The following is a 12,888-nucleotide window of genomic DNA, read 5'->3' on the forward strand; positions in this document are numbered from 1 at the left end:
GTCCCACTTTACGGTGGCCACCAATGCCAACGCAGTCGCAGCACTGCTTACGCAACAGTTGGGAAGGAAGCTCCGCGTTATTACTGAACTCGCTCGACCTGTTGGTCACGGTCACGTGAGTCGGCGCCATGGAAAACGGGTTTGGAAGACGGAGCGGCGGGTGGTGCATTGGGAAACAGCTAAAGTGTGGCCGGAAGGCTGGAACCACAAGACAGACGGTGCAGTAGACAAGTCTTTGGCAGTAGACAGACGGTGCCAATCCGCCATGACTCTTGGCGGTGAGGTACCAGTAGCCCATCGCCTCTTTGGATCGGGATCTCGATGAGGACGTCGCAGCTAAGCTTTTCCAACCTGCTCTCGGAATGTTTTGCCGGATATATTAGAGTGGTGCTCTTAAGCGCTCGTTCCTGCGTTTAGCATTGGTGGCAGCAGCCTAACCAAGCGAACGAGCTGAGCACAACGCTGAATGAAAGAGAGCTGTCGTCTCCGCGGAGAGCTCTCCCACAAGACGTGCAATATGCCTTTTGCAGCGACAACCGCTACAAGATGGCGCCAGTGCAGTGCGCATTGTTCAGAACTGCATGAGCGCAGGTGGTGTGTGGCGGCTCCTGCGAATCGTGCCAGTGCGTCACCCACATGCTACCATCACCATCTCCCGATTAGCAAGGCAGTCGCGCCACACTTCGCACTGTTTCCGATATGCTGCACGAGGCAGATTGTCCATGCCAGCTGCGGTACTCAGTGTTCTCTTCGTAATATAGACCGAGCACCTATGTAACCACCATACAATATATTGACACGTCAATGAGAACACGTATAGAGCTACGCTATATAATTTCGCATTTGGGAGTATCGTAATTGTCTGATTTCTTTTTCCGATGGCGTTTCATCTTTTATTGAATTAGACATCACATGTTCGTTTTCCTAGATTCTCTTAGAGTAGCGTTTTGCGGGTGCATTTTTAATTTGTGTCGGGCATTTTTTTATCATTTCACAAGAATCATAAATTCCCGCTACGAGGGCTTTATGCTGCGCATCGCGTTAGTTTGTGACTCGGACGGCTTCGGCGAAGCTTTGCACCGTCTGCATGTATTCTTTTTGACCATGCCTCCGGCATGATTTTGTTTTATTAAAGTAAAGGTTTGTTTTTACGTCGCCTCCTGTTCAATGCCTCTGGTCCAAGGCCATTGCGAGCCTCATCTCTCATCGGCAGTTGTGAACCATACGGAAATGTAGGCGGGATGAGTTTGTTGTTGCCCCATGCCCTCAGTTTCGGACAGTGCAAATAACCTCCCATCTTTGACACTTCTTTATCATTAAACATGGGCACCCGGTCATAATACTATGGCTAGGGCAGGGCATCTGCTCCGACCTTCGTGCATGCTTTCCTGCGCTCGCTGCAAAGGGTAGCATAAATTGCTGGAGTCGCAAATAAGCTCAGCGGCAGTTTCTAGAGGTTGTTTTCGGGCTCGCGCTGTCTGTTGTACGACGAGGCATCTTCTACATATAGGAAAGAGTTTTGCTAGGCGTATGGCAGTGATGTAACTCTACATGGCCCGAGTTTCTGCTGCCAGTGAAGTAGACGGAGCACCCAGCGCCATGTCTGCGGGTGTGTTTGAGCCTACACGCAGCGTGGAAGATCGAAGCCGTCATTTATAAATATTCCTTTCGTGAATGTGCTCTTGCTACCACATTCTATGCCATGGTTGAGCAGCAATGAGTAGTTGAGATACACATGCGATGGTCATAACAGCGTGGATACCGTTCTGCTGAAAAATAAGTTCTGCTCTTCATTTTAGCGTTCAAATTGCTATATGTAGATACATTGCGAGACTACTTCATTTGTTGGACGCATAAATGGCTAGTGATAAGAGGGAAACAAAGTGTTAATAAATACAAATGTCAATATAAAAGAATATTGTCGCGTATACCCAGTTGTATACACGCTGAATGAGGATCCAGGCGGTTGCACTTCACGAAACGTAAGCGTCTATGCGTGAAGCCGAGACAAACTTCCTTCGCCTCTTCTTTAGTCCCCTTGCTGTGCCATACCATGGCAATATAAACAGCTTTATTCAAATATTTCAGATTTTTCGTCATTTCAACTGTCCAATTTCAGAGGGATCTTTGCTAAGATTCCCAATCCAACGAATACATTTTTTTTTACATTTACAATTTGTGCCGAATCAAGTGTGATCTCTTGGTATAACAGCTTCGGAATACAGCGAATGACGTAGTGTCATCGTCCCAACCCATCTGAAATGCACTGGTATTTGTAGTTTCTGGTGTGGACGCGGCGTAGTAGCAGCTGTGAAGCAACAAAAGGAAAGATGTGGCGCGGCGCCATATTGGCCGGTTTCCTGCGCTGAAAAAGATCACGTTCTCGTGACGCCTGAGGCAGAAAGGACGCCCGCTCCCAGGGTTCTACAAGGGAACATAAATACACAAGAAAGTGGACGGGGAAACAGCGCCGCGATAGCTCAATTCATAGAGCATCGCAAGCGCAATGCGAAGGTTGTGGGATCGTCCCCCACCTGCGGCAAGTAGTTTTTTCATCCACTTTCATTTCCATTAGTTTATCGTTTCTTTATTTCATTTCTCAAGTACAAGTAATTTCTCCTATGATGTCCTTGGTGTCAGTGTTTGTTGGCTTCTGATGATATGCGCACGCAAATGTTATTCGAGAAAAGGTGCGATGTTATTAGGTGTTATTTTGTCACAGAAACGCGGAACAAAATTATGGGCAGGTTTTACGTACCTTGTGGTTCTCAGGGAAATGTGCTGGCAGGGCTAATAATTTGACGATACAAACTTTGCAACCAGTTTCTATTTGACGTTGAAGCTTATGTACGTAACTGAGTTAATTTTTCCTTTCCGGTTATTTGAGGAGAGTAATGGTAACCCTTATTTGATTTTTTGCAGGGGACGGTCTTGAGACGATTTTGGCAAAGTGCACAAGACAAATTAAGGAAGCCATGCGCCAAGAGAGACGTCTGGCCAAGCATCTTGCGACCGGCAAGCCGGTGCCTGATACCTCAATGGCAAGGACACTAGACACAAGACAGAACGTGGTGCAAAGCTGCCAAGATGTCATATCATATGCAGGTGCGTTACATGTTCAGGAGTGATTTGTATGTAATTTGTATAATGCACAAGAGAAAACGTCTCCCCAAAATATTACATATCAAACTTTTTTCTGGCCACCTATGCATAACCATTTTAATAGGACCCTGAAGTGATTTCTTTATTGTGCACAAGGATATGCATTCTGAACATTAGATGTAAGCCTGCATAAACGTTCAGTGAGAACACTGTGTAAGAATAGGCTAGGTATCTGAACGAAGACCGTCCAGGCGGAAAAACGTTGTGCATGTATCGCGTCACCCTCGGCAGATGGCGCCACAGACACAAGGGCCTTGGGGTTGTTGTTTGCATTTTGTGGCGAATCGACGTGTTCTTCGGGGCTCCGTGGCGGCGACGAAATGATAAGTTTTTGTGTATGCTTTGAGCTTGCTTGTGTTTTTTATTTGCTGATTTTTTTGCGTTTAAATAGTAATTGGGTGATTTTCTTTTTCTTTCCTTTTTTTGTCTCATATTTCGCGTGCATGGGTGTCCTTCGTGTACATTTGTTTTGCAGAGTGGTTAGAGCGTCCTCTCGTGCCAGGTGCTCCAACACGTGCAGCCAGGTGGGGCGTTGAGTGTTTGCAGTCTTTAAATGGTAGCTTGGAAGTAACAAGACAAATAGCTATTAGTGGTTTTACTGTGCGTGTTTTGGTGGGAAAGTGAGAGCATGGCCGCGTGGTTGAACGCGTGCGAGAGCGTGTCATACCTTCGGTCTCCGCGGCTTTGATTGCTTTTGAAACTGTGGTGAGAGTTGCTTTGCGACATTTTCAGGATTTGGATCCTGTGTGTATCGGTCTTTGCTAAAAGGCACGCGCTTTGCATTGATATAGTATTATAGTATTTGCATCAGTAGTAACATTATTATAGTAATGTATTTGCAAAAAGCCGTGCAATACATGGCGAGAAAGACGGGAAAGCACGCTGTGCGCGGGGGGTCCCTCAAGGCAGATGAGGAGACGGATGAGAACGGAAAGGGCATCGAATCATCCGGCACACAATGTTGTGTCGATACTAGGCTGCAGAAAATGGAGGCTATCCAGGAAGAGCTTCTTAAAAAGATGCAAGAGCTCAAAAATGAGCTGAACAGGGAGCGTGATGCATGGAAGGTAGTTGAAAAGAGATTTGAAGCAGCCGAGGAAAAGCTGAACAGGGCCGCCCTTGTGAACGAGAATGTGCGGGACAATAGAACGCAGACCCCCGACGGGACAGGTGAGGGAGGGTCAGCGAAAACGTAGAATGCGTGCAGGGTGATGAAGGGTTAGCTGGAAAGAGCGGCACCTACCTTGATGCCGCCATGCGAAAAAAGCAGGAGCCCAGGGGACAATTACCCTGGTCGAGTCCGAATCACGCGGAAAAGGACAAAGGGAAGCAGGTCAAGGTAGGGGAGAGTGAAAGGGTGATTATCGCAGGCGACTCATACCTGGCTGGGTGCTCAAAAGCAATTGTGGAGAGGGTGAAATGTGACAAAAGAGTGGCGGTAGGGACATTTCCAGGTCGGACACTGGGTTCTGTCATAGAGCGAGCAAAAGAAAAGCTCGCGAAAAATGCCCACGTGCGCAATCTGGTCATAGTAGCAGGTGGGCTAAATGACGTCCTAAATAGGAAGTGGCCAGGACTAGTCCAGCGCTTCGCGAAGGGGGTGGACGACTTGCGCGAGCTATCCCCTCATGTGCAGATCGTGGTGTGCACGGTGCCGGAGGTGCCTGTACGTGACGGTCACGTACAAAGAGCCGTAGTGGCTGCTAATGAGGCAATATGGAAAATGAGCCGAGACAAAGGCTTTGAGGTTGTCGAAGTAAAGAGGGAAGTGAGAAGTTGTGGTGGTTTTAAGCGAGACGGGATCCACTTCAATTACAGGCTGGCACGAGAAGTAGGCTGGTGACTTGTCGGTCGTGCTTTTGCTTATTTATGGGGCCTGCAGGAGGTCAGAATAGGTAGTAATGAAGATGGTCCCCTAGGGGAACATCAGAAGAGCATCGCCGTTAACAGAAAAAGGAGGAAAGCTAGGCTGCAATAGGCTACATAAACATGCAGGGCGGCAGAAGAAAGGAAAAGTGGGCAGAGATTGAGGAGCAGTTACATAGAGAACAAATAGGGGTGTATGCGGCTACAGAAACGCACCTTAGAGACTCAGAAGAGCCGCCAGTTATTGAGAATTATGTTTGGGAAGGGTGCAACAGAACTAAGTCAGAAAGAAAGGGAGGGGGAGTCTGAATGCTCATCCATCACGGAGCCAAATGGAAAAGAGTAAATTCACAGTGTCAAGAGCATCTTTGGTTATCAGGTACATTGACTGGGAAAGAAACTTGGCTGGGCGTTACGTATGTGTGGACCGGAAAAAATTGCACAGAGAAGAATAAAGAGTTAGTGGAATGCATAAGCGCTGATATTAAGGGTTTCGGGAATGGTGCTGAAATTGTCCTATTAGGTGACATGAATGCCCACATACAGGATCTGGATGGCTATACCGACAACAACGGGAGGTCAATGCTAGACCTTTGTGAGCAACGTAACCTTGTTATCGTGAATACAGGGCCTATGTGTGAAGGGTAGATCACGTGGGAAGTGGGAAACCGGCAATCGACCATTGATTACTGTCTGACAGAAGAAATTCATGATAAGTTGAGAGAAATGAGCATCGATGAGGACGGGTTTAGCAGGATATGGAGTGACCGTAAACGCATCATTTTGAAAATGGGACATGTAGTTGGGAAAGAGCAAGGAGAGCAAAATGGCCAGTCCAAAATTTTAACGCTGAAAAAATAGCAAATATAGTCACTAGAGTTGAGGAAGAACTTGGCAAATGGCCAAGTAAAGAGTGGGAAGATGGTGAGCTTCTAAGTGTAATAACGGCAGAAATACGAAAAGAGAAACATGTTCGTTGGAAAGGAAAAAAGAAGCCGAAAAGCTGGTGGAACAAGGAGATACGAGAAGCGATCGCCGAACGACAGAAAGCATATCGAGAGCACAGGCAGGCAAAGAAGGCGCAGTTGCCACAGGATGAGGTAACCAGTAAATGGGAAATATACCGGGAGAAAAAAGTCTATGGTTCAAATACTGGTGCAAGCAAAATTAAAAGGTGAAAGTGAACGTTGGTTGTAAGAAATACGTGAGAAAAAGAAGGCCGTACCTAGAATATTTTGGAACCACATAAATTTATTCGGCAGGAAGTCAACAACAATACAACATATCCTAGACCAAGATGAAAACAGACTGGAAGGAGAAGCGGCAATAAAATACATCCTGAAAGTAACAGCCGCATTTTTCCAAGGCAATGACGAGGTTGTATTTGAAGAAATTTGAGCATGAAAGAGACCCAAGTGGAAAAGGAGCTGGTGCTGACAAATTTCTACTGGAAGAAACCGGATGAGAAAACTCCAAAGCGCACACCCGCAGGGCTAGACGAGGTTCCCGTTAGGCTGATAAATGAACTAGGACCAAAAATAAAGGAAGCTCTGGTGAAAGCAGTGGAGAAAACTTTAAAAGATGGACGAATACCCGACAGTTGGCAAGAAACTAGAATGAATTTAATTTATAAAGGTAAGGGGGAGAAATACAGAATTCACTCGTATAGACCGTTGACCATTACATCGGGAATATACAAGCTAGCAATGCCGGCAATCGAATTATAGCTTCAAGCATGGGCAGAGAATAATGGCATTTTGGGACAGCTTCAGAATGGCTTCAGAATATATTTGGATGATAACTTGTTTGTTCCTATTCAGTGTATTTAAACATCAAAAGCAGAAAGCAGACAATTGTATGTGGCCTTTTTAGACATTGCAGGAGCCTAAGATAAAGTATACGACAACATTTTGTGGGATATTCTGGAAGGGGAAGGCTTAGGTAACGATTGTCTACAGCTTTTGAGAGAAATTTACCTAGAAAATACCGTTTGCGGTCAATGGGAAGGGTCAAGCGACGAGAAAGTTCATATAAACAAGGGACTGAGGCAGGGGTGCCCTTTATCCCCGCTGCTCTTTATGATGTACATGGTGAGGATGGAGAGGGCGCTAGAAGGAAGTAATATCGGGTTTAATCTCTCATATAAACAGGCGGGTACAGTAGTAGAAGAGCAACTCTCAGGTTTATTTTATGCGGACGACATTGTGTTGCTAGCTAACAAGCAAAGTGATTTGCAACGTCTGGCTAATATCTGTGGGTAGGAAGGCACCAATTTAGTTTTGAAATTGAATGTTAGAAAATCAGGCGTTATGGTATTCAATGAAAACCGTGAACAGACAGTGGACATACAGGGCCAAGAAATGCCTCGGGTAACATAATATAAATACCTTGGTATATGCATAAACGAAGGCAATATACATATGGAAACACGGGAAAAAAAACATAACAGTAAAGGGGAAGAGAAATGCAGCCATAATGAAGCACAGAGCGGTATGGGGATATAATAGATACGAGGTTCTCCGAGGTAAGTGGAAAGGTGTAATGGTTCCAGGACTTGCTTTTGGAAATGCGGTTGTTTGCTTTAAATCAGGGGTAGAATCGGGACTCGACGAGAACCAAAGGTGAGTGGGTCGCCTCGCATTTGGCGCTCACGGGAACACTACAAATGAAGCTGTGCAGGGTGATATGGGCTGGACTAGTTTTGAAGTGAGGGAAGCTCACAGTAAAATGGAGTATGATGAACGGCTCAGGAATATGGAAGATAGTAAATGGGCTGGGAGAGTGTTTAGGTATCTGTACAGGAAAAACATTGATTCACAGTGGAGGAAAAGAACTAGGAAGCTTACCAAGAAGTGTGCGGCCTGTAGGGTGGGCAATACAGCAACAAAGCAGGTCAAGCGAAAAGTCAGAGAGGCTGAAATAATCTCATGGGTGGCGGCAATGGAAAAGAAACCTGCCATGAGCAACTACTTACGAGAAAAAAACGAAATCAATAAAGAAAGCATTTATGATAACTCAAAGGGAAGCTCATTACTTTTCGAAGCGAGATCGGGATGCCTTAGAACACGCGCCTATAAAGCGAGATATAAGAAGGAAGAAGAAGAAGCATGTGCTTGCTGCGCTAAAGCTAGGGAAACGACGGAGCATGTTTTATTAGAATGTGAAGACGTCTACCCAGCGGTCAATTTAGGCACCACTGGCCTCCATGAAGCCCTTGAGTTCAGCGGGAGCAGTGGTAAAGCAAACATGTCCGCAATAGGCATTAGTAAGAGGCGATTGGAGGATTGGGGGAAGAAAAGTAGGGAAACGAGAAAACACGAAGGCGTACAAAAGCACAGTTCGCAATAGGGGATCAGAAAATTTGGGCGTGGTAGTTCACAGTGCTTTTTTTCTTTCGTTGTTTCACCTAGGTAGGACATTAGGCAGTACAATAGCAAGAGCCTCGTGGCGCAAACAACCGCCCCGTTCCAAAGGGGACGCTCATAACATACATCTATCCATTCACCCACCCACCCGTCCGTCCGTCCGTCCGTCCGTCCGTCCGTCCGTCCATCCATCCATCCATCCATCCATATGGACGATTGTCATTTAAAAACCAGGGACGCAAAATCAGTAAAGTTTTGTACAGATTGACTTCGACTTGACATGGACAGAGAGCATGCCATAAACTGAATTATTCGTACAAGCGTTAATGTTCCGTAAACCAAGTGGACACTGGCACACATTTCGCGCACACCAGGGAGTTCATGGCGCGCATCATTTATTTCAGCAAATTAAACGGAGAGTTTTCATCTACTGAAGCTTCGACACCTTTCACAGCTCCTGCGACTTATTTTTTGGCTCATATTTCTGTTTGCAGCACTGCCTCATTCCCATGGCTACATATCTGTGGAGCGCGCCAGCAATAACTTCTTCTGTATGATTGGCACAAGAGAACTGAAACTTGTACTTATCAAGCATGTTGTGTAATGTTAGTTCATAGGCATTTCTGAGACCCACATGCTTGTGGAATTTCATTTCCTTTGCATGAAGCAACTGAAGAAGTATTCGCTTTGGGTGCGAAAAGTCGCCCCTGGTTTTACACAGAACAAGGCTGCTTTCCGTATGATGACGAAGTGGGCTTTCTTCCAATAACCCTTCACAGCATTTTGCACACGTTGTCCTTTTCTAGTACTTGCGGCATATAAAACTAGCTAAATAATAAATTTTGCAATCTGCAGCTGCCGGTGCTTCATGCATCTTGTCGAACACGTGGTCAACTTCCTCTTCAGCAGCAACTAGGCCATCTAGCTTGTTTTTGAGTTCCTTAAGGTCTCCTTCTGACTTCACACTGTCGTCAAAAGCAAGTTTCAAATATTTGACCGTTAGTACAGGTGAACCTTGCGGAGATTCATTTTCAACTAGACAGTTTCCGAATTTAGGGGGTTTAATCAAACTGTAAACGGATAACATGTTGTAAAGCTGCAGAAATGTGGGCATAGATGGGTGGTCATTTTGACCAGCAGTCTGTCGGATAATCCCAAAGAAGCGCTCCAACACGTTTTGGTTAAGTTTTCCTGTTAAAACATATTTGAAACTGCACTCCTTTCGCAGGTATCTTGATAGTTCCAGTACGGACAAAATAGTCACACGAAGGCCCTCAGTGGTTTGCTCGGTTAGGAAACTTTCTCTTGATATTTTTTTTTCATGCGACTTCTTTTTCTCATTTACTTAAGCAATGCAACGACGAGGCCAGGAGGCTCATATCTTTGCTGCCAACAGTGATCTTTCCTTTGGATGGTTTCGGTTGAGAGCATCAAAGAGATAGATCACTGAGCCTTAGTGTGAATTCTACTGTTGCCTTGACATTTTCGAACCTTTTTGTGCCTTTGTTCGAGTGGAATTCCAAGCCTTTCGCTACACTCAAGCTGTACAACTGAGTGGCCAGCTTCACCCGCATTTTTTTGGTCGTTGAAGGGTATATGTGAGACAGAGTTAATTTGGGGCAAACACGCAAATATCCCGGCTGTTAAGAATCCTCCATAAACAGCCTGCCAAAATCTGCCCAGTGAACGCGATCGCCATTTACGCACAACACTTTCTGTGAAAGTAAACGCTTCCAAACGCATTTCATAAGATAGGGTGCGTCAGAAAACACATATACATTGCGTTTTTCATCAATGGGATGGATGAAATAGTTGCGGGTATGGTGCAATGCTCCAGTGACGCAAGTCCTTCCACATCGCAGGGTTCATACTTGCGCCATCACATACGTCCGCGTCGACTAAGGCTCCCGTGTCTTCAAGCACAAATATTGCTTTTAGGAAGAGCTGAGCGAGTACAGCTCCCTTTGTGGGGCCCTTGCTTGCAAACACTGCTATCGGCTGAGAGTACTTGTCTCCAAATGACCGAAAGGTAAATACAAGCCCGTGGTCAGCAAGGTTGTCGCGGGCCTCTGAAGAATCTCCATAACCAGTGAAGCCACTTTATGTCATCGTTTTCGAAGGAATTAGAATTTCCTTTCAGACGCGCATTTCGTTGAATACAAGTATTCCATGGCGTTGAAAATCGTGTTTGGTGGCCATCTTAGAGGCTGTGCAAAACCTCTGCTCAAAGCCATACCCGGCTCTTGTCATGCTCAGGTACTTGCGCACTGTCGTAACGCAAGGAATGGGGAGCACCTCATTATCTCGTAGGAACGAGAATGCAGATGGGCTACGTATGTGCAACCGCAAGCACATGAGAAGCCAATCCTCTGTGTACCGTCTGCTTTTTTTGTTCGTCAACCTCGCTGCTGTTACGCTATTGTGCCTAATTTTTCGGCCAGTTCTGACATTTTTTGCATGTGCATACGACCTTCTGCAAGCTCCACCGACATTTTTTGAAAGCGGTTGAGCAGACGATTTTTCGACCTTTTCAGAGCATAATTTGCCCGACACAGTGCTGCAACTTTGTCCCTGCTCCGGTATGAAGTCAACGGACGCGTACCTGAAGGCCTAAGCCTGCGGTTTCTTTCTTCTGTTCTTTTCTGGTGCATTCGCAGGACGTTTGAAAGGCCAGAACATTTGTGACATACTAATAAGTTCGAGTCACTAGGGTCAAGAACAATAGAGCATCTCTTGTGCCGCCATCTCTGATTGTTGTCGAGATATGCCCACTTTGTTTCAACGTGCCGGAACTCCAGAGTGCTCGGTCCACCACTGCACAGTTTCGTCTTATCAACATGCTCTAAGATAGCCTTAACGTCATCCATAGGTGTTAAACGTACCTTCATGCTGCACATCTGCCATTGAAACTGACCTGCCCATCACGGTTATGTTTGCCAGCATATCTTCATGAATTTCAACAATTTTAGTGGTTACCAAGGAAGATGCGGGGCACACTGGAGATAGGCATGCATCTGACAGTAAACGGCTTACAGGTTTTTTGGTGCGCTCCAGCTGGGAGAAGACGACGCTTTTTACTTCTCCAATGCCGAGCAGGCGGTATCCCCATGAGTTTGACAGAAGAAAAAGGCGTGGTAAATCGCCGAACACGCTTGCGAACGGAGCGTATGCAGATTTCAGGTTTGAGCTAGGACCAGCAGATTGAGGCGTTTTATCACGTTTGCTCTTTAAACGCATCCATGTCGTGCTCCGGTGCACTCGGCAACGCTTCAAAAGAGCTTGCATTAGCGCCACCACTGTCATTGCTACACGAGGCTTCTCACTCGTTACGATGTTTTGCTGCAGCGCGTCGTCTTTTCGACTGCGACCGCGGTTGTATTTCCGCCGGGCGCTTGCTTGTTTTCACTGTTTTCGATAGGTAAGCCGGGCAGGTGGGAAATCTTGTGGGAGCAGCATCGTCGCCAGTGATGCCTTTCGCGGAGCACTCAGCAAGGCGTGCCCTTTGTAGTGCGCTGTCCAGGTCTTGGACACAAGATGAGGCTCGAAGTGCTTTTCGCAGACGTGATTATTCGGCTGAAAGACTCGATCCTTCCTTAGATAGCTCGACGCCAAAGGTTCAAGCGTTCTTCGTCTTTCGGTGGAGAAAAGAGAGACAATTTCCGTGTAGCCTTTGTAACCCGTTCTGCAGCGGGGAAGAAAACACCAGAAAAAGAAGCGCCGAGCCGCGTTGAGATAGGAGCGAGCGGCGCTAACATAGCCAAGGTAATCCCGTGACATCGTCGCGCAATCTGTCCGAGAGCGGCCAGAACATGCACCAGTGGTGGGACACTGCCGCTCAATGTTTAGCGGCCGCCGTTCGTACACCTAGCCTATTACACGGTGAGTGAGAATAAAAGGAGCACCGATGGACTCCTTTTTTTTGTGAAACAAAAACGCATCAAACAGGTGAGTCGGGCAGTCTGGTAAAGCATTTGTTGAAACAAAGCTAGTGAAGGGCAAAATACACAGTACAGGATAAAGAGTCACTCAGGAAACGTGTGCTTCTACAGTGGGGCACTTTTTACTCTAATAGTTTCGTTTTCGAAGATTAGATACCACCATGACCAAGTTTTGCGACACTAAAATAAACAACAGCGCATATGCCCCCTTACTGCATTTTGTGTTTTCGTGCTGTGCCTGCTCTCTCCTTTAAAAAGAATGTGTCTACAGGTCCAGCGGACGTATGCGTGAAGAATCCAGCTTGACGATTTAAAGATATTGTGGAATGCCAGATCGATAAGGAGAACGCCCTTCTCCAGTTGCATCACTCGAAGCTTCACACTAGCGTCACTACACAGCGGGGAAAATATGCACATAGCTGCTTATCATACACACATATCTTCTCGTGATCAGATGTTTGAGCGAAAAACCTGCACAAACAAGAGGGAGGAGTACTTTCCACAGTGCGTTTCAACGGCTATCGGTGATAAAGTAGCAGAAGGCTCACTGTTCTAAC

General features: G+C 46.2%; 1 long non-coding RNA gene across 1 annotated transcript in view; it reads left to right on the forward strand.

Annotated features, from left to right (window-relative positions):
• Positions 1 to 12,888, forward strand: part of LOC129383993 (uncharacterized) — a 40,350-nt gene that overhangs the window by 26,054 nt on the left and 1,408 nt on the right. Inside the window, exon 2 of the long non-coding RNA XR_008611757.2 lies at positions 2,923 to 3,105. This is a non-coding gene — a long non-coding RNA (uncharacterized lncRNA). The remainder of the gene's footprint in view (positions 1 to 2,922; positions 3,106 to 12,888) is intronic.

The sequence above is a fragment of the Dermacentor andersoni genome, chromosome 9 (assembly GCF_023375885.2).
Source record: "Dermacentor andersoni chromosome 9, qqDerAnde1_hic_scaffold, whole genome shotgun sequence".
NCBI classification, from domain to species: Eukaryota; Metazoa; Arthropoda; class Arachnida; order Ixodida; family Ixodidae; genus Dermacentor; species Dermacentor andersoni.